The following is a 5,163-nucleotide window of genomic DNA, read 5'->3' as shown; positions in this document are numbered from 1 at the left end:
CCTGCCCCTCCCACAGCAGGACTCAGTCCCCGTGGGCTTGGGTCTCCCGGCCTCTTTGCCTCTGCTCCTGCTGCGCCCTCTGCCCTGACACCATCCTTCCCTCTCCTCCCCTGGATAAACTCTCAACTCTTTCTATAAACCCTAGCTTATATGTGAATGACGCTCAATTCGTAGTCTCTTTTTTTCCGGAAACCCCCCTAGTCCCTGGACTTGGTTCCTCATCCCCCAGGGCTGCAGCAGCTTCTGGGGTCCCTTCCCCATCACTCACTGTCCTATCCTGACGTGCTTGTGCGGCCTGGGTCCCTCCTGGAATAGGAGGCCCTGGGGGGAATGTCTGCCCCACCTGGGAGGTACAGAAAGGCTTCCTGGCCTTCATTTCCAGGGAGTGAGTGGAATGGCCGCTGCCCTGGAAACTACTCTTTTCTCGTTTGGCCCCAGAGTTCTGACCGTGGCTCTTCTTGGGGGTCTGATCCAGGCTCTGGTTCTCACTGGCTGTGCCGTTTGGGAGTTGGTCTTGTTGAGCTTGTGGTCGTCATCTGTGAGATGAGGGTGGTAGACCTCACCCCTACCTATGTGAAGGTTGCCTTCACGCGCTGCTTCTGAGATCGTCACATTCTTGATCCTGGAAATGTCCATCACAGGCTGAGTGTGGCCTGGTCCTTAGTAGACGTGCATCAAATGTTTGTGGAAAGCACACAGACACACACGCGCGCGCGCTCACACACACACGCGCGCTCACACACACACACACAGCAGGGGTTTGCGTCATTCTTGGGTCACTTGTTAGTTTATCTTTTTTCTTTCTTAGTGTTTTAAATAATTCTTAGGCAAGAATGTAAGCCAGGCAAATATACCGAGGTAGCTTGGGCTGTACGCTATTCATTAAATGGAGAAATCTGGAGTCAGCCTGGCCTTTGACCTACTTCCGCACAGGTCACACCTCATGACCTCCTCAGGGAGTGGGTGTTTCAGGGGGCCCAACGATAGGGTTCTTCCTAGGCCGCCCATTCCCATGCCCTGGGGTATTTGAGCTTGTGCCCTGGGGTCGACTCCAGCTGCTTCTGGTTATGGAAGGGAAACTGAGGCACAAAGAAGTTGTGGTCCTAGAATTGGAGTCCAGACCTCCAGACAGGCAACCCCTCAGTCCTTTCCCCAAGGGACTCAGGAGAAGAGACTGTGTTGAGGTTCCAGTGTCCAGAGCTTGCTGTTATATTCCTAGAAGGAAGCACACGTCCACATTGACTTCCTCTCCTGGTGACTGTAGACCTGTAGAAGAAAGTGACAAGGGATGCAGGTGTAGACCAGGCCCGTGTTGCTCTCAGGAAGAACCCCCGAGTCTGCTGTTCCTGAGGTGTCTTTTCCACCCTCAGTGTTGAGTGACTCGTCAGATCCCGGGCCTTGTGGCCCTGGGCCAGGGGACAGCACAGGGTGGCTTTGTTGGTTTGGCTGACCAAGAAGATTGTAAGGCCTTGGAAGAGACCTTCCCATCACACACTGCCCCCCTGAGGGTGACTTTTGTGGGTCCACCATTAAGCGCCATATTTCAAAGTGTGATAGTTGTCCCTTCCTGAAGGGAAATCTCAAAACACATCAGGCTGGACACAGGGGAGCCTGCTTGTAATCCCGGTTCTTCGGCAGGCCAAGACTAGAGGATTGCCTAAGGCCACTAGCTTGAGGGGTGCCTGGGCCACATAGTGAGGCCCCATTTGCACAAAATTGGTTTTAAAATTTTCCTGGTGCTTGTGGCATGTGCCTGTGGTCCCAGCCATTCTGGAGACTGAGGCCTGAGCATTGCTTGAGCCAAGGAGTTTGAGAGTTCAGAGCTTCAGTGGGCTATGACTGTGTCAATGCACCCCAGCCTGGACCGCTGAGGGAAACCCTGACTCAAAAAAATAAGGAGAGAGAGAGAGAGAGAGAGAGAATATATTTACAACAGAAAGGCAGAAAGGTAGAAGAAGATTCTTTTACTTCCATCTTCTTTTACCTCTCTCTCCACCCTCCTTCCTGCCTTCGTGATAATTTTGGTAAGGTGATGCGGAAGATGTCGGGGACGGAAGCAGACAGTCGCCTCCCCGTGCCTCTGCCCTGGGTCTACAGATTCTTTCCCTCAACCTCTAGTCTAGGTGGGCTCTCAGACAACGTTTATGGGGCTGCCCAGGACAGGCTGGACAAGGTCATCTGGCCCACATGATCTTCCAGGTCCACCTGGACACCGAAACCTGGAGCAGTGGACACAGTGCCAGACTCCCTCTCAAGGTGGCCTGGACTGGATTTCCAGGGTTCTTCTGCTGCAGGACCCTCAAAGGGGAGGTCGGTACCACCAACTCCATAGGAATAATACCAAGGTTCGGTATCGCATGTGTGCTGGGTACGGGGGTTTGCTCCACCATGGTTATCTCCCCTAATCCATGGACAAATCTCACTGGAGTGAGTGACTGTATCATCCAAGTTTTCTCCTGGGGAAACGGAGTCTTAAAGCTGTTGAGTAACTTTCCCAGGACCACACAGGTACAAGAGGCAGAGCAGGGTCTCACGGCCCGTTTGCCAAGCCTGTGCTCTCTCGGTGCTCCTGAGAGGCTTCCAAGACTCCCTGTTTCAGAAATTGCCAACCTTTCTGAGTGGAGCCTCATCTGATAGGATTGAAGTCATGTTTCACAGCGGTGGGGCCATGAAGAGAGACTTTCTGGGGTAGACCGTGAGGCCAGGTCCCTCCAGATAAGATGATTTGTTCTGGGTGGCAAAAGGAGTTGAGCACTGAAGACCGTTCTGGAGCCAGAAGCCCTGGATAGAAGTGAACCGTGCCCTCTGCCCTGACACCGCCCTTCTCTCTTCTCCCCCGGATGAACTCTTACTTCTGTTTCAAAACCAAGCTTACCTGCGAATGGAGCTCAATTTCCTATTCCCTTCTCCTGGGAATTCTCCTAACCCTAACCCTAACCCTAGCCCTAACCCTAACCCTTAACCCTAATCCTAACCATCCTCCAGGGCTACAGCAGCTTCTGGGATACCTTTCCTCATCACTGCCATCCTATCCTGACTTATTGCGTGGCCTGGGTCCCCTCCTGGAATAGGAAACCCCGGGGGGGATGTCTGCTCCATCTTGGAGGCACAGAAAGGTACCCTGTCCTTCCTTCCCAGAGATGAAGTGAGTGGAAGGACTGCCACCCCGGAAGCTGCTTGCTTTTTTTGTTTGGCCTCAGAGTCATGTGTCCGGTGGGGCTTCTGACCATGGCTCTTCCTGGGGTTCTGATCCAGGCTCTGGCTCTCACTGGCTGGGCCATGTGGTCTTCATCTTTGAGATGAGGGGCGTGGACCTCACCTCCACCCATGTGAAAACTGCGCCCACACCCAGCTCCTGAGAGAGTCTGGTTCTTCAGGCTCTTCATGCTAGAAACGTCTATCACAGGCTGAGAGTGGGCTGGTCTGTAATGGATGTTCATTAAGTGTTTGTGGAAAGCTCTTGCTCGCTCTCTCTCTCTCACACACACACACACACACACACACACACACACCAGGGGTTTGTTCATTCCTGATCAGTCGTTAGCTTGTTTGTTTTCTTATTTTTTAAAACAGTTCTTAGGCAAGAGAGTCAGTTGTGAATACACAAGGGTGCCTTGAGTTTGACTCTATCCATTAGGAAGACAATTCTGGAGCCATCCTGGCTTTGGCCTAATTCCACACAAGTGGCCACCCTTCAACCCTCCCAGGGAGTGGGCAGGTCAGGGGGCCCAGTGGTAGGGGGCTCCCTAAGCCTCCTAGGCCCCCAGCCCCTGGGTGTATTTCAGCTTGTGCCCTGATCCAGTCCAGCTTCTTCTGGTTGCAGAAGGGAAACTGAGGCACAAAGAGGCCATTGTCCAGTCTTGAGAGTTGGACCTGGAGCCCAGGCCTCGAGAGGAGCGACCCCTCGGTTTTTGGCCTATCCCTTGCATTGAACCCAGAGCCCGAGCCCCTCATGTCCTTCCTGGAGAGGATGGGTGGGCTTTGGGGGAAGATGCGGACATGGAGTCCAGTGTCTGAGACACTGGTGTTTTGGAGACCGGTGGGAGCCCCTGGGCTGTCGTGACCACTGTCCCTTGTGGTCCACACCTTGCTGGGGCCTTTCAGTGGGCCCAGGCCTGCCAAGCCGACACATCCGGTACTGAGGAGTCCAGAAATTCTGGCCAAACTTACCCATGTTTCTGGGTGGTGGCCTGGGCCCAGGAGGTCTACCTAAGCCAGAGCTGTGGAAAAGAACACCCATCAGGTGTAGGCTAAGTTAGCCCGGGCTCACCTTAGATCTAGAAGAGACTTAAGCTGAATGGGGCTCATAGGAAGTGGGGGATTCAACCACAAGGACTCGTGTGTGTGTGTGTGTGTGTGTGTGTGTGTGTGTGTGTGTGTGTGTGTGTGTGAGAGAGAGAGAGAGAGAGAGAGAGAGAGTGACAAATCTGTGAGCACCTCCTTGGGCTGGGCATAAGGACACAGCAGGTGCCAGACAGGATCAGTGGTCATTCCCCATGGGGTCACGATGTCCCAGGAGAAAACACAGCTGATCTGAAACCCCAGTGGCTCCCTACCCAGACTGAGAGTGTCCAAGGCCTCCCGCTGCGGGAGGGGACCCCAGACCTTCCAGGAGAGTAAAAGCACGGCACGCCCCATGTGGAGAATGCTTGAGTGTATTCAGCACGAGCAGGGCCAGGTCCTCCTGGGGGGTCCCCCGTGGCCTCTGAGACCCAGCACCCACTCTGGCCACTGACCAGAGGGAAAGGCCCCGCGAGTGGCGGTGGGTCTCTGCAGGCCCGTAGATGCCGGCCTCTGGGGGAAGGAACTCGGTGCCTCACTCGCTGTCCCTTCCTGCCACCATTCCGTCGGCTTTCCCGCCATCTGCCCACAGCTGGTATTACTTACGTATCGTGGCAATGGCCTGGCTGTGCTTGTAAAGTTTGAGCTCCAGGAGGGCAGGATGCTGCCTCGGTGGGCCCTACTGCACTCAACTCCGAGGACAGAGCCCCCACAGAACAGGCTCTGTGAGTATTAGATGGATTGACCAGCACTGGCTCTTGTGGGACCAACAAGCTCTTGAGCCAAAACCTCTCTCTGCTCCGTCCTTTGTGGGCAGAGACCCCCAGTGCCAATGCCACCCTGGGACGGTTGTTTCTGGGAAAGTGGGACCATGGCCGAGCC

Source organism: Carlito syrichta, unplaced genomic scaffold (genome assembly GCF_000164805.1).
Source record: "Carlito syrichta isolate Samal-C Ts95f unplaced genomic scaffold, Tarsius_syrichta-2.0.1 Scaffold304457, whole genome shotgun sequence".
NCBI lineage: Eukaryota > Metazoa > Chordata > Mammalia > Primates > Tarsiidae > Carlito > Carlito syrichta.
The sequence above is the reverse complement of the archived record's forward strand: the minus strand, read 5'-3'. Positions refer to the sequence as shown.